Source organism: Passer domesticus, chromosome 2 (genome assembly GCF_036417665.1).
Source record: "Passer domesticus isolate bPasDom1 chromosome 2, bPasDom1.hap1, whole genome shotgun sequence".
Taxonomy (NCBI): domain Eukaryota; kingdom Metazoa; phylum Chordata; class Aves; order Passeriformes; family Passeridae; genus Passer; species Passer domesticus.
The window spans coordinates 103,576,367-103,601,899 of NC_087475.1; the positions used below are offsets into that span (position 1 = coordinate 103,576,367).

General features: G+C 39.9%; 1 long non-coding RNA gene across 6 annotated transcripts in view; it reads right to left on the bottom strand.

Moving 5' to 3' along the window:
* Nucleotides 1-424: 424 nt before the first annotated feature.
* The window catches only part of LOC135294638 (uncharacterized), a 155,482-nt gene continuing 130,373 nt past the window's right edge, over nucleotides 425-25,533 (bottom strand). For all 6 annotated transcript variants that reach the window (XR_010356728.1, XR_010356724.1, XR_010356726.1 and 3 more), the window contains one exon: nucleotides 425-852. This is a non-coding gene — a long non-coding RNA (uncharacterized LOC135294638). The remainder of the gene's footprint in view (nucleotides 853-25,533) is intronic.

A 25,533-nucleotide genomic window follows, 5' to 3' on the forward strand; every position in this document is an offset into this window, starting at 1 on the left:
CAATGACAACACAGCTTTTAAATATCTTCCCTTTTGCAAGTCTGGCTAACCCAGTGCTTACAAATCTAGAAGACCTACCAGAGCTGCAAGCTCTCAGGTTTTGCCTCTTCCATGCTCTGCTATTTTTGAACCCACTTGCAGACCCATGAAGAAAAGTACTGTCTTTACATGTCTTGCATTGTGAATAGACTCTGTTCCTCCAAGACACTGTCAACTTTTTTTTTTGTTTTTATATTCTAGACAATGCAGTCACGAGCATCTACTCATGTTTGCAACTTTTCTTCATTTTGCTCATATCTCAACCTTTTCTTAGTTGTTATTTATGCTCATGTATGTGGTTAATGTTTCAGATTTAGGAGATGACAGCTCTAAGTCCACAAGGTTTGTTAAGGTAAAATAAAATAATGCACAACAAACAAAACTGTGACATTGAAATGTTTATATTGAACAAAAGAGGAAGAGTTTCCAGGCATATGTAACATATTCTATATAGATAATTATTATATATTGCATATATATATTATATAGATAATATATCATTTTTTCTTACAACCATTTCTTCTAGTTCTTTCTCATAATATTTTAAATGCAAGCAAAGAGGTGCCACCGCTTTGCTTTTCATAGGATGTTCCCTGAAAATTTCCAGTCTCACATGTGAAGTCCTGATTTACAAAGAGTGTTAACAGCAGTATCTCTCAGCCTGTGAGGACTTGCAGATGAACACTATACTTCTGATCAGCTCAGTTTTGCCTTGGGTCAGGGGTGTTCTGCCTCCATATCAAACAGTTGCTCTTGCTGAATTCCCACTGATGAGAGTCCCTGCTTTGTTTCTCCACAAGTCAGAGGCTATTTCTGTAAAATTAGAAGTAGACACAGACAGAAATAATTCACTTGTTTTTCTTTGCCTCCTCTGTTGCACCCTCTGTCACCCCACTATCAGTTCCAAATGGTGTATCAATCAAAAAATCCATAGGAGGCAAGTCGGAAGAAATAAGTCCGAAGAGATAGATCACCTCCACAAATCCAATTACTCTGTTCCTCAGGCTTTTAACTTTAGTTCTTAATTTTCAGACCTAGTTCAGTCAGTTAGTTTTTATTCATCGTATAAGCAAGAAGCTCATTAGACCAACTGTACCATTCCCAGTCACTCACATACAACGCAGCTGACCAACCCTTGCAAGTGTCCAACTCTTAATAGGGCTAAGGATTTCACCCTGACATTTTTACTAATATTTGTTGAAACCAATACTGCACTGTATTGTATGAAATTGTTATAAAATCCAAGCCTGGATACCACGACCTTGTCTGCTCTGTCTCCCACCTGCATCAATATCAAGTAAAATTGAACTACTGGCAATTTTCTTGTAAAAGTTGACAGTGCTATAGACCATCCTTCAGAGTGTTTCCAGGTCTAATAGATAAAACGTTATTCTCCCTGCAATAATTATGGGTTCTACAGTACTTTGAGGAAAATTGCTGTGGACAATACATAAACACTTCAATGATGTGATCACTTGATGACTGGTGCAATGACTTTTGGGTGAAAAGGGTCAATGCCACAATAGTTATGCAATGGATGACAAAATTTGCATGATTTTCTAGCAATCTCATACACTACTGTGATGTTATAGGAAACAGGATGGAAATAACATTCTTAAAATAACTTTCATAACTAATTAATTGTGTTGCAGAACCAAAAGCCAGAAGCAATCCTTCCTTGTGGCTGTGTTACTGTCCAAGTCTACAGACAAGCTGGTGTGTGTGGGGGAGAGAGGAGGAAGGAGATAATGATTTATATGTAAGATCTTGGGAAAGTTTCAGTGATATTAATACTTGACAAGTATAGCACTTCTGCTCCTAAGCTCGTCTGACCGGTATTCTGCAGCCAACTCAGAATTCACCGGAATGTTCCTACCAGCAACATTCCAAAAGTCTTCAAATGGCCTCAAACTGAGGGTTTAGGGAAAAAATGATACTTTATAGGTGATGAAGTGAGATATGCATGTACCACATAGGGAACCTCAGTGGCTGGACTAGGACTGTGCTGAGCATGCCCCTGGTGTCAACCTCAGTGTAAGACTTACTGACCCATCCTGAACCCAGTACAGATAGGATTTATTGAACTCCTTTTACTCTAATTTATTTCTATTTGCTTTACACATAACAGTGAGAGAAAGGAAAAAAAGAAACTGCATGTAAACTAGAATAAATAATCTCTCTTCCCAGTTACTTCCCTTTGATTATTATGCAACATCATTCATACCCTCTGAGGAATGAAAAGGAATCAAGAATTTTCTCAAGAGCTGTGATCACTTCTTCCATAGCTGACTGTGGTCCCCAAGCTATGTATTGCTGCTTATTTTGCATACCCATCAGTGATCATACTAATACTAAATGTCTCACTGTGCTGTTTATATTCAAAGGGAAGGTCCTGCCACTCACAGAACATGTCTGGCCCCTTGCATTTTAAACAGATACCTGAAATTTATGCTGATTTATAGATTCAGTCCTTGTTTTCTTGAGGTGGACTGACCCATCACATTTCCCTTTTGAGATAAGGTAGTACTAGCCCTCACAGAAGTTAGATGCTTTCCTAGTTCTCCTCTAAATTCTCATTCATTTGCTCTAGTCACACCCTCATATGAAGGAAGTTGAAAATGTATTGTTGCAAGCTAACATCAAAAAGGACCAATGTTACTACCACCTCACCCTGCTTTACAGATGTGTAATTTCACTTATTTGAGTGGAGCTATTCCAGATTGTCTGTGAGAGTACCTGTATGAGTACGTGTGAGAGACAGAATATACATGCAGGACCAGCCCTGAGACCTTTCCAACTGCAGTTAATGCTGTACAAAATGTTCCATTCAGGTCTCTTGTTTGGTGTCTTCTAGAGGTAAGCAAACCCTTCCTGCAGCGCTGCCTTCCTCACCCTTCCATGAAGCACAACTCCCTTAACTGTCAGGTCCTCTTACTTTAGGCACAATCCTCTCTTGATGAAAACAGATAAGCCCTAGGGCTGCTGAAGAGCTGAAAGGTTAGTAATTACATTGGCCTCTCCTTTAGCATCTCCTCCTTTGTAACTGAGAGGGAGGTGTAGCTTCAACAAAACACAGAATTGCATGATCACCATGGAAATTAGGGATGAGCACCTCTTGTGATGAAGACAAATGACTGGTGAGAGGATTTTCCCCTCTCCCCTTTATTGTTTTGCATTAAATATCTAAAACTTTGGGATCTGAAACAAGTCAGGAATATTAAACAGATGTAATAGCAATGCTCAGAGCAGTTAAAGAAAGAACAGCTCACGTTCCCTCACAAAAGACAGTCACAGGTATTTTCAAAGTATCATCCTGGCTCAAAAAGGTGTGGGATACTTCTGGTTACAAGGACAATCCAACACTGGGAGAGCAGAGGGAGCTGCAGGGCAGCAGTGCTTTTGATTCATTTGAGCTGCTTCTGTTCCAAATGAAATTTTGTTCTCAGTATGGAGCAGCATAAGGTGCAAGCAGGTGCTCACAACCCACACGTTGGTAGGAGATGTCATGTGGGAGTAGGCTGCACTGTCATGATATTTCACTGGAAATTTTTATCTAAGAAATAGTGTTGGGAAATTGGAATGTCACCACGGCTTGTCTGGGTTTTGTGCCCTGATACTCCATACATTTCTTACCCTTCTCCCACCTGATAATGGGAATTTTCCACTTCTTCCTCAACAGAACCCATAGAAATGTTCATTTTAATTTCTGACATCTGAAGCTGTGTTCTTCTACAGATAATGTCTAGTCTTGAATCCTGTCTGGAAAGAATCCTACAGCTCAGCTTCCCTGAGATTCCTGTATCAACTGACTTCTATCTAACTTGCCCGGACACTTGGCCCCAGAGAATTTGCTTGGTACTTTCTCATCAAGATGTGCAAATCCCCCTGTGCACTGAAAATTCTCCCCTTTCCCCTGTCTTGGTTTCCCCCTCCCAGTGTGGCCCTCAATGACATCAAGTTGGGATACCTGAGCAGCACCAAGAATATTAACTTTTCAGGTTGCTTGAGGTGATCAGTACATGCTATTGAAAATTAAGGAATACATACCTCCAAGTTGACATTGGGACATTTAAAATGCTATGCAAGCAACTTAAAATCCCTCATAACATAACTGCTGTTATAACAGTAACAAGCAGGTTTATACAAAACACAAAGCTCACAGTGCTATAGGTACTGACCTGTTCTACACAGATATATTTATTACCTGAAAACACAAACTCCTAAGGTGAAATGAGGCCTTTGCTGGATATGTGTGAGTTACTTCATTTTGATGCTTCAATGCTTCCAAAAGAATGAGGATATCTCGTTTTCATCACACAACATGATTGTTAATTTACTGATCTTTATTTTTGCCTCTCAAAAGTCTGACACATCTGCAGCAATGGAAGGCAGGTTTTATTTCTTTGGAAACATATGCCTCGGCACTTGTACTGAACTATAAGCTCTAGTAACTCGTAATGCTCCACAGCTTGGATGCTCAGCTCAGCAGCTTCTGTACACACACAAAGCCATATAATTATAATATATACCATAGATGCTTCAGACATGCAGAACTGACAAAATTTGCAAGGAAACTAATACATTTAAGTCATTACACCAAAAATATTATTCCACAAATGTGTACGTTTTGTATAGGATGACTTGTCTGTTCACTTCCAGCACTCGCCAGCTACTAAATTTCCTGCCAGACTCTTAAAATATATATATATATATATATATATATATATATATAGAGGGAGAGAGAGAGAGAGAGAGAGAGAGAGAAAGTTTATAATTAATTATAAACAACACAATATCCCTTGCAAAGAAAAGCGTCACCTGCCAACCTAGGACTGCAAACACAGCTAGCAGGTGTAATCAAAAACCTGGTGAACCAATAGAAAACACTCTATTAGTTAAATATTATTCAAAGCCCAGAAACATCTTTATGGATGTTAGCCAGCAAGTAACTCTGAATGACAACTAATTCTGAGGAAATCTTAAACTTGTCAAATCAATTCTCTTCTCCCAGTGCTTCACAAAATGGAACAGGCAACAATGACTGACACAGAGAGGTCATCATACAACCAGCCATCTCTTTCTAAAAGGCAGATATCCACATGCCTTACCAGCCTTCCGAAATGAAGTAATAACAACAAAATCGTATTTAGGAGCGTATAGAAGGTTCACTGAAAGCTATCACAATTTGTCTCAACTTGAATAGGCTTAAAACACAGCTACTGATTAACTTTCAAACTGTCAGGAATCTACAACAGAGAGGTATTTTCTTTGGCATGTGTCTAATCATCAGTATGGGAACAGCTTTTGCTGAACCACTGCTTAAAGTGATTTAAATGTAATAGCATGATATACTGGTAGAAGGAGGAGCATAATAATCCAAGGAATAAGTCCTGAAAGAGTAGCAGGGGCTTTACCATACTTCATACTGCCATACTCTCACAGGGGAAATGAGAAAACAACAAGAGTAGGACAGCTTCTCAATCCTGTCAACTGTGTGCTGCTGGTAACTTTAGAATACCCTTCATCCACCTTCTGGGACCTGCCAGCACTGCTCTTAAGACACATGGACAGAGCTGTGCCAGGAGCCCAGAGGGTTTCTACAGAAAGCAAACACACTGTACCTTTGTGTAGGAAGACTGCTCAAGCTCACATACTCAAGGCAAACACTTATCAGTCTGCAGGAAACAACACAATTAATAAAGCACTTGTGCCATCAGCTGCTTCTCATTTCACTGATGTTCCAGTGTCAGTTGTGCTGGTGTTCAGACATGAGTGATGGAGGAACTAGTGTGATCCAGACAGCAAGATTTGAGTAGAACTCTTCTTCCTAAATTTTCTATTTAGGAGTCCCCTATGGCCTCTCCACTCTGGGACCTTGAGATTCTCCACAGTTATCTATCCAGCAACACCAGAAGGATGAATGCACCAAGGTGGAAATAGCCAGGTACTCCAGGAATTACTAACCCAAGAAATTTGTTTTTTCCTGCTCTAACTGGCTGCATCTACTTCTGCCATATGAGAACAATTGGATTTATTAAAAATGCCTACATGTTTTTGTATCTTTCTTTTACCTTGGGGCAAAATACCCACTTTCTGTGGAAAGAGTCAGCAGTAATATTGCAGTATGCATTCATGCTGGCAATCATCACAGCATTCAAACATGAATTTGTAGTAAGCTGAAGACTGAGTCACAAAGCACTACAGTTTCACCAACATCCTCAGCTATGCAACTGAAAGCTTAGGCAGAGTGTGAAAAGCAGCTTGACAAATGGAGAACTGACGCACAATCCAGGTCTCTCAGTGTTACAGTCCCTTTTGTTCTACAGCCACCACACAAGGCTGAAGTCTGGAACAATGCCACCAAGGCCCCTAAAGGACCCATAAAAAAGAAAAAGTAGGGATGGCAGAAACTCACCTGACACTTAGGCCCACTCAGCATACTTGGGCCTGGATGCTTTTTGGTTTTGTTCACTTTTCTTCAGACAGACAAAACTTACTTATCTAATGCACAACCCCTTGTTCCACATGTAGCAGTGAAAGCTGAGGTGGATCATAACTGGGCCCTTTTCTCTCTGCCTGTGTTTGCCTGTGAATTGTTTTAATATGCACTAAGCAGCCACTTTCTTTGCAATTCATCTTCCTGCTTGCTCCCAGCAATGTCCCATTGTTTGGACACTTTGATGCACTAGTGTCTATGAACAGCTTGCCAGCAGCACCCACACAAGACGAAACATTTCAAGACCTCAAAAGACTGACCTAGAGACATTTTTTTTTCCTAAAATTGACATTTTAACAAAGCATCAGAAGCAGGAGTCCTGCTTGGAGTGCCTTATTTCCATCTTCTCTCAGCTCCTGGATTTAAAGGGACAAGTGAACATTTAAAGTGTCCCCTTACAGGCTAAACCTGTCGCTTACATTTTCTGATAGTTATTTGGTAGCTCAGGTTAAGATGTTTCCATTTTTTCAGTCCTTCTCACTGGACTTCATTAAGCTGTGGAAGTTATAAATAATTAGACTGCAGGATCAGTCTCATTAAAAATTTAAGTACATTATAAAAAATCTGGACGATTCATATTACCGCATGAAAATCCACTAAATGTTTTTTCTTTTTTAATGAAAAAATGTGCAGATTAAACCACTTCAGAGTCTTCTTTTTCTGCAGCTTTGATTTTAATTTAAAAAAAAGAAAAAAAAATTTGAAGCCAGAAAACTTCACTGCCACCAGAAATGCTTTTTATTCCCTTGTAAAAAGAGATGGTCTCAGAATTATTCCACCTCTAATATCTTCATCACAGAAATAATGATATGTTCTTGGATTTAAACATTACTTTGTAGCATTTTCAACTTACGCAGTTCTCAATTGTGCTACTGCATGAAGTGTTATAAGAAGAGAAAAAATAGCTTGCTACAGTGAAACAAATTAATCTACTTCTCCTACCCTATTTGAGTACCTTAACAAAAGCTGTACTGACAGAACAGGTTTAGAAAAAACATAAGATTTCATTTCCCATAATGATCTTAGGGGACTAAGTACCATAATCTGGAATTTATGTTTTGAAGCAATTCTATTGAATCTCCATTCATGTGACAAATTATTGCGAATACAAAAAAGACCCAAAAAAACTAAAACAACAAAAAACCCCCACAAAACCAATGAAAAAGCCCCATCCTCTTAAAATAATCAGTGTTATTAATGTTATTTTTTTTCCTAATTTTCCCCCTGAATTTTTAAATCTGTTCATAACATTTCTTGAAATTTTGCTGCAACCACGACAGCAGAAAACTGTTTCCTATTTTTCATGTTTAAAAAATAAATAAAATGTCAGAAGTTCTTACAAATACATTTCAGCTGTTGGGGTCTTTCAGGGCAGAAGGATGCTCACAAGGCTCATCATAAATTCATGTGTTGACAACAGGATGCCAAGAGACAGCATACTGCTTGACAGACACCACTTCCCAGGAAAATAGGAAGCCATATCTGACACCACTGGAGACGCTTCCGAGACATCCCTTAAGATAGAAAACTGCCTCTAAGGGACTGGTGAAAATATAGGAATCTGGACACTACATTTTTCTTGTTAAGCTATTTTTCACCTGCTAGGTCAGAGCCAATGCAGAAGGAGCAGAGGTTACACTGCCAGAGAACAGCAGGACCATATTTTGCCAGAAGCAAAAAACAATTCAGCAAGGAAGAAATGATCCCCTATCTTCCATCATCCCCCGGGCTTCCTCACATCTTCTCCACTTAGTGAAACCAGGCTCCCAGGCACAGAAATACCAATATAATCCTCAGTCCCTTAAATGTAAAGACCATCTTCTCAAGTGTCAGGGGGAAAAAGCGTATTCCAGTCCAGCCATTTCAAGAGTTGGTGATAATTCTTGTTCCCAGGCCATTTCTAATGATGCCTCATTTTCTTCCAATGCCACATAACTTCTCTATTACCTACTGGCATTACAGCTCTGGATTTCTTGTCCTCTTTGATGGGACTGCGCAGGCACTTTTAAAATCCAGCACCCGAAAAGAGTTTCAGGGGAGATGCCATAAAGAATGCCATAGATTATTCTTAAATTGCATCTTCTAAGTCCTACCCAGTGGTTTTAAAATCACCATCAATAAAGTATTAATGGCAATAGTAATAGAAGTGATATCTACAATTGGCCCTCTTGGACAAGCTATATGTAACATATTCCCCATAATAAGGAGCTCTGCTTTGAGCCAAGGCATCAGCCTTAATAAGCTATGCTACTCCTACTGGTGCTGCTAAGAGGTTGTTCGGACAGTTCATTAAACACCATTTTTTCTGCTGTTGGAAACCTAGCAGCACTAAGTATATTTGCTGTGAAAATGGCAGGCTCAGCAGCACATCTGGGGAAAGATTGTCGGAGAAAGGATTTCATTTCATTAGAATTGGCGAGGGCTTTTTGTTTTATCAGATTATCATTTTTAATCGTGCATCTAGTTGGATAAGGCAGACTCCTCCTGTCAGAGCAGCCCACAAAACTACTTATGACACAGTGCTACTGAAATGCAGTTGGTTCCACAGCAGCAACCAGTTAGGAGGGAAAGCACAGAGCAGTTTGGCTGAAGAGAGAAAAAGGAAGCTACAGGCAATGTAACAGAATCTACCACTATTGCCACATGGATTCCAACAATGTGATTATTTCTCTGCCCATGCTGTGTAGATGGCTTTCAGATCTTTTCAGAATGAACAGCCTCAACCTGTACTGCAGGAGCCTGACAGCAGGCAGCTGGAACAGGGTGATGATACCTGTGCTAGACGGGACTGAAGCAGATGCCCTGCAGAGAACATTTTAGACTGCCTGAAAATGGCCCATGAATGATCTGTGAACTGCACGTGTCTGGGTTGAAATTCCTGAAGAGTGAATACACCCCTGGGCAGACACACTGGGCAGAAAACATGTAGGAATAGGGTGGATGGCAGATACAGAAAGAAAGGAAGAGACCAGGCAGTTCTGATCGGGGCTTACACATGTCACCCCCCAACAGTGATTCTAAGGAGAAAACACAGACCACTGTGTCATCCTCTCCAAATAATATTAACCCCTCAGAAAGAAAGAAAGAGGGAGTTAGATGATTCAGTAATTCTCACAGCGTGTTTCAGGCTCTAAAGAGGAGCAGATGCTATTTCCCCTCTCTCCTTGCTCATCTCCTTCCCTTTCAAAAACAAGGAGCCCTGCAAAATCATTCTCTCCACCCAGAACAAATAGTTCATTAGTGTTTGCCTTTATGAGAGTGGGCGAATAGATTTTGTACCTTGTCGGATCAACATTCGTGCCAATTTTTCAAGGCTGCCTTGCTCAAGCAGATGCAATAACATTTTATTATATAACACAGAATCCAAAGGGATACTCAGCATACACTGAATTAGCATAGGCACAAATCCCCTGGCTGGTTGCACTGAAAGCTGCACTATCTCTGCCAAAGCCCTTGCGATCTCCGTAGTCAAGAAAGGAATAAGGGCTGAGAGAAGAGTGACAGTGTAGCCAAAGATGTAAATATATTATATCCAGCTTGGATATTGACAACTGCAGCTTCCTTTGATTTGGCTTCCCCACTCACAAAGAGAGAATGGAAACATCAGCAACAGCTCCTGGACTTCCCCTGTAGTTTGCAAGTGCATACAGCTCCTCGGAGGGGAATGCAAGGGAAACGGATGGGACTGCCTTGGTACAAGCTTTAAATAATCGACATATTGTGACTGTATAGACAGACTCTAAAATGGCTCCAGTGGGAAATGGATGGCATGACTAAAGAAGGGAAAGGAAAGAGAGATGTGAAAAGGAGCAGATGAGAGGGAGGTGAAATAATGGGAAAACGAAAGCAAAAGTTTTGCAACGTTGGCTGCACCAGCTCTTTGGCAGGGGTTCTGCGAACCCCGATGCGCTGCTCAAGCCTGGCCATTTCCAAAGATGGATTAGCAAATTAATGTAAGCAGAGCATAAAGTTGCTGACTGTGGTGGTGTTGAGTCACCTTGGGCCTCATCAGCATTGCTAAACATTGCCCGTAACCTTTCCATTATCACTGAGGGTCTGCACAGCACCAGGACCCAACTGCTCCAATAATTTCAATTACTTTCCCTGACAAATTTTATGTTTCATGTATTTTACTGGCCTGATAATTATGATTTCTCTCATTTCTCGCTATCGAGCTTAATGGGTTCCAGCACGAGTGTACGGTTTCAGAAATGAAGTTCCACTTGAATTCACAAGTTATTATCTACTTTCGCTAATGGAATTGGAAAAAAGAGAAGGAGTAGGAAAGAGATAAAGGATGAGTAGAGAAGGGAAAGCACAGAGGAAGAGACAGATGCATGCACAAAAAAAAAAGACTAAAGAAAAACATATTGATGAAGGGAAAAACAAGAAAGAAAGAATAGAGACAAAGTTAAGACAAAGATGAAGCACAAGGAGGACGAAACCCAAAAAGAATGCATGGGAGAATGAGATAAAGACTGAGACAGAGAGAGACAGACACAGAAAAATGGGCACACAAACAAATGAGAAAGGGCTGGGTAAGGATCAGCACAAATTAGAGTGGAAAAACCAGGAACATTAAGAGCATTAAAAATGCTTTCTTGTGTCGTGACTCAAGACTTGATAAGTTATCTCAAGCCTTGGACAGGCAGCAGAGAACTCAGCTCTGCATCATCTCCTACTGGCCATAGAGAAAATTATTAATATCCCCAAAATAATCTTACTGGCATAGGTACATGTCCCAGTTAGAGTTAGCTGGAAATTAATATTTGAAAAAGTGTTAAAGATTAAAAAAAAAAAGTGTAAAATGTGCTCCTTTTTCTATCATAGACCTGTCCTTCAAGAAAATTTAATCAAATTTGTTGTCTCTGTTGACCAAAGTTGTCACTGCTTTTCCTTTTGATCATCCCTGGAGTGCCAGAAGAGGTATACAGAGTATGCTGGAGCTATCATTATTTGCACATAATCATCATCAGAGATGTTTAAAAAAGGGAATGAAAAAGCTAAAGTAGCAATTAAATACCAATCCCAGGCATGGCCTTTCAGCAGTAACTAGCATCTTTTTTTTCCATTTATGCCTCTGTAAACATCTACCTATATTCAAATTCCCACATTCCCTCCTTCCCTAGCAGTACACAGACGTTCAATATGAAAACATTGCCCTAAAGTCAGTGAAGAGAGAATTTACAGCAGTGATGTTAGAGACATGAGAGAAGAGTTTTCCTTTCCAACTTTTTCTGTTGTCTAATGTGGTGAGTGTATCTATGAGGAAGATTTAGATGCTGAAAACCAAAGAAAGATTTTCTGTAAGCTGGAGGAAGTCGCTAAAAGAAAACAAACATCCCATAATATGACTCTTTTGACAGCAAAACATTAAAAAAATTAATAACCCATTTTATCAGAGATGTTTATGGAGACAGTGTTCAACTCTCCACCCCAAGCCCAAAAGCACTGGGACAAAAATAAGTTGGTTTGGGATGCAGTGCCACTTAGGATGCAGACCATCTGCAACAGGGTTAATGTCACTGGAGCACTGAGAGGAAGAGCAGACATCCAGGATGCCATCATCTACTGTCATTGTCATGGTTCACCAGTGGAAAGGTGCTGCTCTGAAAATCACTTACGAGCAAGCCTTGAGCGCCATGAGCTTATGCATGGCCTTGAGCAGGACAGAAAAGTGAATATAATGAGCAGAGCTATAACAGATAATAGACATCTTAGTCTAAAGATTATTTTTTACCAGATCTTCAGGCAGGTATGCAAGTTAATAATCTAAACCAGAAAACCGATGCTCAAAATTTGCTCCTAAGCAAACATTCTAAAAATCCACTTTAGGTCAGTCTTCCTTTTTCTCCCCCAAGATTAACTCATTCAATACATTTCTCAAAATAAAAAAGCATTCCATAAAAGAACAGTTTTTAAAACTGTATTCTAAGACATCTAAAGAAAAATCCCAATTATCCTTCTAAACCAATTTTACAGGGAAAAAAATTCTAATGTAAGAAATTTTAAAGGAAGTTTTTATGACCATTTTGAAGGCTGCTATGAATTAATTATTTATGTTCCATTGACAATACCTGAGCTGTTTTCAGTAAACCTGCAGATTTTCCTCCATGTGTGACAGCACTTGGTCAGGCACTAGAAAAATATCCTTCCCTCCTAAAAGCCTCTAAAATGAGCAAACCCTGAAATTTAAATCACAGGCTAGCACTGTTAATGTGTTAAGGAAATGAAAATAAAATAATAAAGGATAAGGTATCTGCTCCTTGCAGCATTTTTTCATTATTTCTGATATTAATCCCTTGAAGGGCTCAAACAACGTTTGAATCAGAGCTGAATATCTAAAAAGCAAAAAATACACCTGCACCTGAAGTGAAGCTGTGGCGATTTTGCATGTATGGGATCACTGAAATGCCAAGGAAGGGTATTTCCCTGGAAGCTCCCTGGTTAGGACCAGTGACATATGATGTGCCAAGGAGGGGTACCTTGGGCGGATGTCCCTTGATGTACTACCAAAAGGAGATTCCTCAGGTGATATCTCCTCTTTCACACTTCTCCCTGAATGCAGTATCATCCTTCCTACTAAAACAGCAATACTACTAGGGCTCCCTAGAAATTTAGGGAATACCACCAAAATTCTGGTTTTTAACTTTTCAATGGACCATCTTCTTACACAGAGTGGTTTAAGTCAATCCACAATCTCACATTTTCAAACAGCAAAAAAGACTCAGTGATGCAACTTTTTTTGTCATTTTTGTTAATTTGCACTTTGAACTCCTGCAGAAAGGAATGGTCCCACCAAAATGGATAATTTTGCAGGGTTTTTCTCTCACATTCTACACACTGATGTTGAATGGAGACAGAAACAGTCAAGAGAGAGCTCTTCACCCTTTATTTTCTTTGTCTTGGTCTGTGTCCGGTCCTTCACTGGCAGTTTAGGAATGAAGGAAGGGAGGGATTCTGGATAGATAAGACTTCCAAGCATGGAAAACGATGTAGAGATTACACAATAGTTTTTGGTGCTGGAGACATGGTGAGGTCACCATTTGTACAAGGAGTGAATCACACAGAATTACTCATTCCATAATGCAGAGATTGAAGATATGCAACTCTAAAGTTAAGTTGCAACTGCTCAGCCGGAAGGACTTTGTGAATGCTTAAGAACAGGTTTGACAATGGTGTCTTGAAAGCTAAATCCTTCTTGACTAGCACCCCTACCCACTGATAGCTTCTCAGGAGAGGCGATGATTTAATCAAGGCAAAACCAAATACCTTGGCACAACCTACACAGTATCTCAGGAACTCAGATCATCCCCAGCGAACAATTAGCTCCAACATCATAGGGGGAGCTGAGGCTGCCATCCAATAGGTGACAACGAAGACCTTACCATTCCTGTCCCTGGAAGGGGAAGAGATGCCCATAGGATCAGGCTTGCAACATCTGCGGGTAAAATTAAGAAGGCAGGGGCAACCCTGGCTCCACTCACCAAGGCCATCGCCTGTGGTGTGGGGCAATTCTGCTCAGTTGATGCCTTTGACTAGTGTCAATAAACACATTCTGTCTGGGTAAGTACAGAGAGGGCTGGAACCACTTCCTGGGGCCCACAGAGCCACATAATTTGGCTTTTCTTGAGCTTGATTAATCACTGTTGTTTATCTTCCTCCACCAGTAACCAATATAGTTGTTAATTTAGGTTTCTAGCCCAACAGATTTACATAAGCAGGTGATTTTCCAAGATTGTCTACATAAGAGAAGAAAACTTTAAAATATTTACTGGGCTTGTTAGCAGCACCTGAAAAACCAGTGTAAGAGAAGCACATTTTTATTCCTCCCATTCTCATCCCTATACCTAAATCTGTCTGCACAGTCCTGTGGAAGTTACTTTTCTAGCACTGTACTAAGAGTTAGTAAATTTGGATTCTGTTTCTTATTCTGTCAGAATCTTTATGAGTGACTTCAGCACTGCTGTTTCCCTGTCTCCAGAATGATCTTTTTAGTAAAGAATAAGAAGAAGAAGAGAAAGAAGAAATGTTATTGAGCCTTAACCTTTTGCTTCTGTATATTGGAGAAAAGAATTTCTACCCTTATTGTGCATCTCCTTGTCATGACTTGCCTGAATAATAAAATCATACCTTCCAGCTTCTCCTTTTTACCACACTCCAGGATGTCACCTTGCTGCAACTGCTTAAGGTTCAAGTGTTCAAAAGAACTTAGCTATCTATTTTCCATCAAATTCAATGAGGACACATTATCTGTTGATTTACTTTTAGGGCTGCGTATCTAACCTCAGGCCCCGGAGCCTAAGCATGTTGTTGTCCTTTGGATACATTTGTGAAGGACTTTGTTCTCAATATTTTAGTTCAGAAAAATCTATTAACTGAGAGCATATATGTTTGCAGAAACTATATTCATTCCTCCAGCCACTTCTAATGAAGTGGTACTTAAGAAATATAAAGCAAAAGCATAATTTTAGAGGACAGGAAGCAGCTTCATCCCTGTAACCCTATGCTTGCACTTCACCTGAAAGATGAAGGCACCAGTTAGTGTTGAGTTCCTAGGGATAAAGGCCTTCTCAGAGGAAAAGTGGACATTTTACAATCTTTGGCTCTACAAATGCTGTCACAACATTGCTGTCTTTATTACTGCAGTCTCTAGAGACCAGAAGCAAAAATCACAGCCTCCTGTGTTTTTGACAATAACTGCTAGCCCAAAAAATTAGGAAGAAGGAACATGGATATTTGCCTATATTTGTATGTTAATAAGAAAAGAGAACACAAATACAAGCAAGGACAAATCCATGTACCTGAAGACAAGCAAACATTTGTATCAGCTAGCCAGGAAATCCTGAAGTGCTTCACAGTGAATGTTTTTATTTTAAAAATCTGACATCTGAACAGCCAAAAAGAACTACTACCTGCAACCAGAGTATATGTAGAGCAGAAGGGTTAATTTTATACCCTCCAGTATAAATCATTTAAAGAATTGCACTTATTTCACTTCATCTTCTATTTTGAGAAGTCTTGGGGTTTTTTGATGAAGCTACTTCATTTGCACCAGAAAACTATTACTTGGAGGGCCAGAAAGAGAAACCTTGTTTGTTGCAGTAATTTTCAGAGTCCATCAGTACACATCAGCTACCTGGGGGAAGGCTCCCTGATTTACTTAGGGAGTTTGACTCTTCTCAGGATCCTTGCCTGACCTTGTCAAAAAGTAATTGATGATATGTGACCTGTAGATTTAAAAAGGGTATGCGACTTCTTCTGTCCCTGCTTCTACAGCTGGCCCTGACAGAGGGAGGCATATATGAGAGAGTAAGAACACCAGTGCAGGAACAACACACAGCTGCTCCTTCCAACTCTGAAAAAATGTAAAAACAAGCCCTGCTGGAGAAACTCTCGTACCCTCCTTCTTCTGGCCTCTAAGCATTACTCTGGATTTTTGTTTTCTAGATGAAGTTAGAAGGACACAGTTCTAGCCAAACAGATACCTAAAGGAAAAGAACAAATCATACCCCAGGAAGTTTCAGAAGCAGCAATTTCAGGAAGATATTAATAATGCCACCATAAGCATACATCATGTGAACACATGCATAAGACAGGATAAAATATTCTGACAGGCAGAGCAAGACGATAAGTATCATCCTTCTCCTTTCCCTCCGTCCCTTCATTCTCTTTAGATGAGGAACAAGAGATCATCTTCCAATTAGTTGCACCCAGCCTCAAATACCAGTGAAGCATTTTGTTCATATGCCAGGACTGTACCTAACAGCCCCAAAGCAGAGAGGTGGGAGCCATGGGTACATCATGCACAGAGGTGAGAGAAGGCAACAGCTCAGCAATCGCTCGCCACTGAGTAGCCAGAGACTCAACAAGGTGGAAAACAAGGCAGCAAAAACAAAGCTCTTGGCAAAGTATTTCTGGAGACAGTCGTATCTTTCCACCAAAACCAAAGCCTTTACAAGATACCTGACTGACAAAATTTTGTCTCATTAGTTCAGATTTGTCCCCTAGAGCTCTCACATTAAGAGGCTCAGTATTTTCATATAGGGCCTGTGATCATGAGCTGAAGAACAGGCTTGAAGCCCCTTGGGAGTAGAAGACAGTATGATCATGTGCACATCTTGCATACTCTTGTGTAAAATAAATAAAAAATACATATGTAAAACCAAAAGACTACCAGCCCCTAGGGAATTATGGGTGTTGGATCCTGAAACTTACTTTTTCTAGTCTTAGTTGTTTCCTGCCTCTGACTGAATACAAAATAAAAACAGGAATGGAATCTTTTACCATCAAATCTTGATCTGGTGACAGTTTTCTCCACTTGACGGTTGAAAGTGCTTTTGAGTTTCATGCTTCCTTTTATCTTGTTTGCAAACAGAATGACGTTTCTGTCATTTCAGCCATTTGCCCTCATCATCAAAATAGTGATGACAGCCATTTCCTGAAACTATGGGGCTAAGAGAAAGGAGGGGAATGACAAATTTTGGAAGATGGCTGTGTATGTAAAAGTTTAATCAATACAGAAACAGAGTACTGCTATGTTCAGGAATGCTGTTCATCTCCCTAAAACCTCCAAAGACAGGCAGCAGGAAGCTTCTAGGCACCATAAAGCCTTTTCTGTGTCCTAGAACCAGCAGCTGTAAGACAGTTTTGACTGCACTTGCTACATAGATGTAATACACAACAATTATGTTTCTCCATACTGGATAGACCCATAGAGAGGTATTAATATGTCTTTAATTAATTATCATTACTACAGATAGCTAATCAAATATCCTATAATTCAATTTAAGATCTCTGTTTTAGGCAGTTGAAGGACAAGAGTATAATTCCAGTTCTCATTTTTTTGTCTGTATGAATGGGATTAATCAGATATGCTCAGAGTCAGAAACCAGTTCTGAGCAGTTTTTCCAGCAGGGGGACCTGAGCCCTCACCATGCAGAACAAGGACAATGATGCATTAGAGCATGACCTTAGGTGAAGCACTTAACCTCTTTGTGCCTCATTTCCCCCCATCTGTGGAAATAGAAATGGCATTTACCTAACTAGCAGGGGTACTCTGCAGCTTAATTCATTACTGTGACTTTGAGAGCCTTGGATAAAAAGTGCTAAGAATCAGCAGCGGAAGGAATGACACACAGGAACATTACACATAGGCTGGTGCAACAACCTAATTGTCAATTCAGATATGCACTACTTACATAGATATTTATTATAATGGGTATTTTTGTTGGTGGTTTTGATTTGGGGTCTTTATTTGCTTTAATGTGCTGTATTACCACTCCCAGGAAATTGTCTATTAATCCACAGGACAGGAAACAACACTTGCTTTCCATACCTTATTCCACAGACACAGCCAAATGTTGACAGAGAGGGACTGTCTCCAAGCCAGAGACTAGACCTCAGGCTGGGCCCTTCTGTCAGGACTCTCCTTGAGAGAGAGTTTACAATTTGGGGATATGCAGTTTGCACAGATGCAAACTGCATATACCCAAACTGCATGAGGTTAGCCAAAGCCACAAAGTCAATAAAATCAGTGGAAGGATTTGTATTTGTTGCAGCATTCCTTGATTCAAGAACAAGGAACTGATGCAAAGCCTACATATTCTCCTGAGACACCATGATGAAGCAGCTAACAACATTTCCTCAACTGCTTTCTCATCTATGACACAGAAGTATTATTGGTAATACTTGTATTACCAATCCCTAAAGCCATCTAGCTTCCCATCTTCTATTTTAATTCCAAATGCCCTGCCTAGCACAAACTGTGAGAAAGTTGCCCAATACCTGCAGTATCAGTTGCTAATATGCCACTTGGAAGTTTTAAAAGTACAAATTATAATGCCTTTGTTTCTATATGATGCTAATTAGGGGCAAGAACTGTGGGAACTTGCATCACCCAGAGAAATCTAGCTACCAAAACTGGACACATCTCAACATTACAAAACTTGAGCCCATCCTGGGGCTGTTTTCCATTCTTTGCTGCTAAAACACTGCTCTACTTCCACAGGCTCCAAAGGATATGCTTGTGTCTCCTGCACTTAACATCAGTAAGAAGAGAAAGTGAGCACCTTGACTTTTTAACCCCCCTCCCACTGTCTTCTTGCTTGTGAGAATGACCTTCCATGGGTCTGGGTGAGGGAATGCCGTGTGCGTGGCTAGTAGCAAACAGCTCTTTGCATTGCCCAAAATTCCAGCAGCACTGCTTTATGAATCTAGAGATAGGCAGGGCAGCATCTAAAAACATGCTCTCACATTCCTTTATTTATCTGACAGGAATGGGAGGTCACAATAAGGCATGTTAGTAAAAGGTTCGGCAGAACAGAGTACTGTTTAACGTGTCAGAAACAACAGAGTGTTATGACCTCGCTTTGGATAAACACATTTTATACCACAGACACTTAGGCAAATAATGTTTGGCTATATTAAGTAATGAATAATTATATTAAAAGTAAATTAAATGTAGAAGAGAGGCAAGAAGGAATTGCAATTTGAATATTTCATCCCCTTGCTATTTGTGCTATAAATAAGTATCCTAAAGACAGTCATTATACCAAGTCTACTAATAAGCAATGCCTTTTCTACTTCTAACTCACTGGTTTCTAAAGCTGAGAACCACACCCCTAGTTTGTTTTTTTTCTTGTTGTGGGTGGCTTTTTTTGTTGTTTCATTTTTTTGCATTTTTCCCCTCTGGTTGTGCTTTTAAAGAAAAAATAAGTAATCTCTCCAATTTTTTTAAAGCAAGGACAACATGGACCAGTGCATCCTAATGTCTTATGAAGCAAATACACAAGTCTTAGGCTCACTGTGTTTTAAAACCACATGGTTTCAAAGCTCATTATGCCCTAGTTCCTTGGATGTGCAGCTTTTCAACTGAACTTCTCGTGCATGTGCTTCTTTTCTGGATCTTCCCTGCTATGATTGGGATCTCACAGAAGGACAGAATGGAAATCTTGTTATTTAGCTCTTTAGTTAATTTAGTTTTGTCAACATAACTATTCCTAATAACTATTTATTTAGTTACTTAGTTTCCTTGCTTTTTTATTTGATAGGAAGACAAGGGAGATGCACTTGTGGAAAGTTAAGGATGTTTGCTTACCAGATACAGACTCTGAAAATGTTTGCACTTCTCTGTGCCTTGAAGGGCCTGTGTAGTGAAAGCAGCCTCCCTCATTTGCATGTGAAGAGCACATGAAGCTAAGCAGCATCTCTGGCTGTGCATTGCCAAGTGCTCTCCTCTCTCTTTACGGGATTATGAAGAGCTCTCATAAACTGTCAGACTGACACCTGCGGCGAGCAGCACTCGGGAGTGTCCAAGCAGCGTGTGAGAGCACTTTACCATGCCAGAAAAAGGGAAGGAAAGCGGGGGAGCCCTTAAAAAGTAACGAAATCCATACGGAGATAGAGAGGTGCAATTACGAGTGGCTGGCACTAAAGGAGAACCTTTTTCTACATTTTCATTTCTGAATTGCTAAGGAAGCATAAAAAGCACCTGCATCTACATATCTGAAGCAGAAGGTAACATTTCCTTTTAGAGCAAAGAGGTGCCAGGAACTCTGGTGTGCCCTCTTGCTACTCCTGCCATAGTGTGCTGTCTAGCATTATCTTTTCAAACAGATTTCAATATTCAACAGGGAGAGCTCCCACTACAACCTTTGTAATCCTAATCATGAGGCAGAACTTGTATTTTTCTCTTTTTTTAATGTTGGTACAAAGAAGTACTGCTATGTCCTAGCTGCTTTTCAGACACTTGGAAAGATATGATCCCTGCCTTAGCAAATTTTTAAAGACTGAAATGCAAGCAGGGGTTATCAGCAGAAGAATTCACACAGGAATTTTTTACACAAAGCTGTAAATCTCTGAGATTGACACAAGAGATTGTATACAAGATTGTATATCCCAGTTTACAGGGATAAAGGGCATAAAGTTCAATATTTTTATATAACATTATACAAGCAAAAATAAAGATGCAAAGGGACACATGGAGGGATCCACATTTCCTATAGTGTATGAACAACTCTTCTGGTATGTAGTAGAATTCTTGACCTGGAGAAAGCCAGTCCAGATGCGCCAGGCCTAAAGGAATATCGGATGGAGAGTATGAGTGTTGTGGTGATGCTACAACTCCCAATGCTACATGACAGCACAAATTCCTCAGTGGGGAAGAAGGATTTAGATCTCTCCCAGAGATCATTTATTCACTTTGAAAAGTGACAGACTTAACTTCAGCCGTTTGAGAAAAGCAAAGGAACAGTGGAAGACAATAGAAGACATGGTAAAAGTAACTGTCAAGCTCAAAGGCAGAAGACTAAGACTTATGTTCAGTTGTCAAAAAAGATAACTAGGAAAGTTAGCACCACAGGGTAAAAAGTATTAGAAATGAGTCAATCTCTGGGGAAAAGAGCAAGTCAAAGTAGGAGGAGTGCCAATACTAAAGTAGTTCTTTGGGGATCTTTTGAGTGTATCTGAGTGACTGTTCCACTGAAAGCTGGGTGAAAACTCAACTGTTTTAGGAAAAATAACAAAGGAAACTGAAAGGCAGAAAAAGTGGAAACTACAAAAATCGGAGGAAAAGAGCACCTGTGTGTATGACTCTCCTAATTTATCAAATCAACTCATAAACACACATCTTCCATCTTCCTCTTAGAATCCTATTTGCATCACCTGGAATCAGGCTTACCGTGGGAAGACATGAATCAGTGGAATCCAGAGCACAAAAGGGGACACATGAGAGAACAGAGAACTCTCTCTGTGGCCAAGTTCACATGTGTGACAGCTGGGACAGGACCCCACGCATAAGAGGTAGCAAGTGACACATATGTGATATTTCAAGTGCTTCACTTAGGAAAGGAACTCCATAATATTCCCCCAGAAACAGGTTGCTCCCTGGTGTAATGAATGGTTGGTCATTTAATGGCCCGAGGCAAAGCCAAGGAAGGTTAACGCACTGACAAAGCGGACATTAACTATGATAACAACAGTTTTCATGGAGGATCATTGCTATTATAAACCTTATTCAACACCATAATGCCAACAGTCATTCCCTACTTTTCCCTCATCTCTCAAATAAAGTTAGGGTCTTCATGATGCAGCAGAGCAAACAGTGCAGCCAAAACCTGAGACCTTCAGCTTTTAATAATTGCCTATTTGTTCAGGTACAAACAGTATTGGACTTGGGCTGGAAGATAAATCAGCACAAAGGCTTCATTTAAACAGAACTCCACAAGCATCTTTCATCCTGAAGTAAGCAAAGGGAGTGAATTGTCTCCACCAGGCAATTTGGAGGGCACAAAGAGTGCTGCAATCCACAGAAACACTCGGGTCAGGGTGGGCAGGCCTCCAAGCAACCTGGTCTAGTGGAAGGTGTCCCTGCTTGTTGCAGGGTTGGACTAGATGCCTTTAAAGGTCCCTTGCAACCTAAACCATGCTAAGATTTTATGATTGGGAGTTACAATTTGTTTGTTTTGTAGGAGTCACCAAGGAGTCCATACAGAGGGGCTGTGCTTCTGAGCTACCAGCCACTGTTCACTTAAATATTTCTTTCCTAAGGAAACATGTAAAATACATTGCCTCAAGTAAAAGATCTATATACTTCTTTTCCCACCAGCATCTCCTGATATATGAGATATGCTTGACACTTTCCCTTGGGAAAACGATTCACTGTGTGGTATTTGCTTTGGAAGGCACGGGGAAGGCTTCCAGCCACAGTAGCCATTGAAGATGGAAACAAGCAGGCAAAAGCTACAGATAGTAATGAGGTGCCATTATGGAATCCCTTCATGGTGTTAAGAAATCAAACAAATAAGGTATCATAAGCATTCCCCTGCAAAGATTGCAACTGTCTCTCACAAAGAGAGATTCAAGAGTCCCCGAGACAATTAGGCCATTGAAGGCCCAGAAGATGAGCCTAATTAAAATCTTCAGTGCAGAGATCAGTGACCTAACAACACAGATCTTGTCAGCTCTGCCACATCATCTTCCAGCTATTGGTGAAGGGCCAGGAGGCAAGAGCAATGGATAGAGGCTGGCCACAGGTGTGTTCTGCAGGGTTGTGGGAAGGGAAAAGAGAATGTACAGTATCACCCACACACTGGAAATGAAGCAATCAGTGAAACTTGCAGAAACTAAATCTCAATTATGTTTTGAAGTTTAAAAATGAAAATGACTGAGATCAGATGGCTGAAACATTTGTATCCAACCCATATGATAAATGTGTTTAATATTAGTTGTACTTTGAACTTTGCTATCTCCTTCCACTTTAAGATCTCAAAAGGTTTTGCGAGCTTTAGAAATAAAGCCTCATAATACCTCTGCAAGGTCAGCACTATTATTCTCATTTGTAAAAGTAAAATAACTTGGCCAAGGTCACATACAGAGAGTCAGTGGCCGAGACAGGTACAAAACCTATCTTTTTGGCTCTTGGTTACATATATTTAAGGTGATCCGCAAGGGAAAAATACTTGGGTATGTGCCTATTTTTTTCTTTTCATTTTTATGATCATGAATGAAGAAAGTGTTAAGATTTTTTAAGAGTTCATATAAACTGGCCTGAAGGACAACAGTGGTACTTTAAACAGGAATAATGATACAGATTTAATTTTCAAGCACTTTGAAATCCGTGGGGCAAAAAAAGGAAGTGCTAAATTAAATGTTGGTTAATAAATAACTACAATAATGATGATAATAATAATAATAATAATAATAGTAATAATCTGCTGCAGCACTAGCAGAATAACTCCCTATATGAGCACTGTATTTGAGAATAAAAGTAAGATGCCTCTGATACAATTACTCCATCTCATTTATGGCTAGGCCACAGTGGTATAATTATAATTATTCCACTGTCGTTCTACCAGTTCATTTCCCTGTGTAAAGTAAGCCCTAAGGGATTCTTTTCCTGCTTGTATTCAACATTTTAAATTTATATTCTTTTTACTCTAGACAACCTCTGATAGAAAATTCAGAAAACTACTGCATACCAGAAAACCTGGGGGCACATCTACATATAGCATTAGGTGGTCGTAACTCTGACTGTAGGTCACCTGAGGATCTGCTTCTTAAAAAGTGAGAAGGAGGATCTGTGAGAGCACTGAGCTAGTTTTGTTTTGAAATACATGGAACTGAGATGAATGGGAAACCATCAACTCAACAGCTTTCCAGGAAACAAGCAGAAAATCCTCAAAACCCAAACCCCTTTCCTATCCCCTCCAACTGAGTGGACTGTATGAATGACAGATGCTCAGATGATCAATCTCTCTAAAACACCAGGGTCAAGTACTCTTTGACATCCTGAAATAATTGGTTCACACTGTAACCAATACAACAAAGTACCACAAACTCAGTAGTCTCCATATTAGATGCAAAAGCAAAGTACACCCATTTAAACAGGTGTCATATTTCACGTCAGACACCCAAACTGAAGCACCAGATTTAGCACTTTTGAGGAAAATCCTGCCTTGCAAAATCTGTGATATCATTGACACAACAGCCACCTTTCCACCCAGAAATTTTAACTTACTGGAGTGTTCTGGCCACAGTCAGTACAGGAAATCTAACAAAATTGTATGATATACTTCTATCCACACCTTGGGCTCCTATTTCATTCCTTATCTTCCTCTGGTACACCTGGCCTTAGGTCAGTGTTATGAGATACAGCCACTGGATTGCACGCACCATGGCTGCTCAGGTGATTAACTGCACTCCCACAGTGACAGAAACCTCCTCGACTGTGGCTTTATTTTTATACAAGTGAAAATTGAATATTTGTGGGAAGACAGCTAAATAATATCTCTGACAAAACAGTACAGCTTAGATCTTTGTAGTTATATGTTCAGACTTCAGCAGTCACACTTCTGCTGTACATTTCTGCATCTCTAATTGCACACTGTGTCCTTTCGATGTGATTTGCAGAGCTTTGCATTGCTAAGCTTACCTAATAATAGAAAAGGGCTACAAAATCCCCCAAGAAGCCTTATTATAGGAGCTTGCTAAGACTGCTAGCAAAACACTTCCCCTGAATTTTTGAGGCTAGACATACACATGTATATGTTTTATGAAATGAAGGCAAAAAAGACTTGCTCCTTTAGGATATCCATGCCATGCCAGTGATTTCCCCTAGGTTACTGCATTTTAAGTACATAGTAGAGGCAGCAGAAATGAAAGATAGTAAAAGAGGTTGCCATACTTGTAGCACAAGCAAGAAAGGGCAAGGCCCATCCAGTTTAGAGGTGCTGCCCCACAAGGGTCTCTGGTACCATTAGAAGTTGTGTCCTGGAAGGCTGGGCACCACCACCACAGCAGCAGAACACACACAAAGACCTTCCATGGTGATGTATGAGGAAACTTGCAAAAGACGGAAAACACAGTTGCAAAGTCTGTTACCTGCACAGAGTACCTCTACATGTCCTTGAGGAGTTAGTAGCTGGATCACTCTTCTTCTATCATTATTTGAATCTCCAGCAGTAGAGAAAAAACCCCAGACTTTTGAAGGTTATTACATAGACATCTCTCTCATAATAGCAGAACTATTAACAATGCCATGTTTGTCTTCTGACATCAGTAGTACAGCATTATACACTCTGTGTGTATTTTCCCAACCCACTGCATGCAGCAGATCTAGGACTAAGAATCAGCTTGCAAAAAGATTCAGGCCATTTTCAGAAACCATATGCTGCTGCTGCTGGGACCCACCACACATGCTCCAAAGCACTAGCATTGATTTACCAGAAAAAGGAGAAAGAAGATCATCTGTTCAACATGCATGAAGCACCAAGTGGCCATCAAACAGAAAAAAAAATTAAAAAATAAAAAAGAAGAAAGAAAAAAGAAATAAAGGGGGAAAAGGAAAAAAAAGAAGAAAAAATAAACAAGGGGAAAAAAGAAAAAGAAAAATAAAGAAGAAAAAAGAAATAAAGGGAAAAAAGAAAAAAAGTAAAGAAAAAAATGAAAAAGGGAAACAAGGAAAAAGAAAACGAAAGAAAACAAATTAAAAAAAAAGA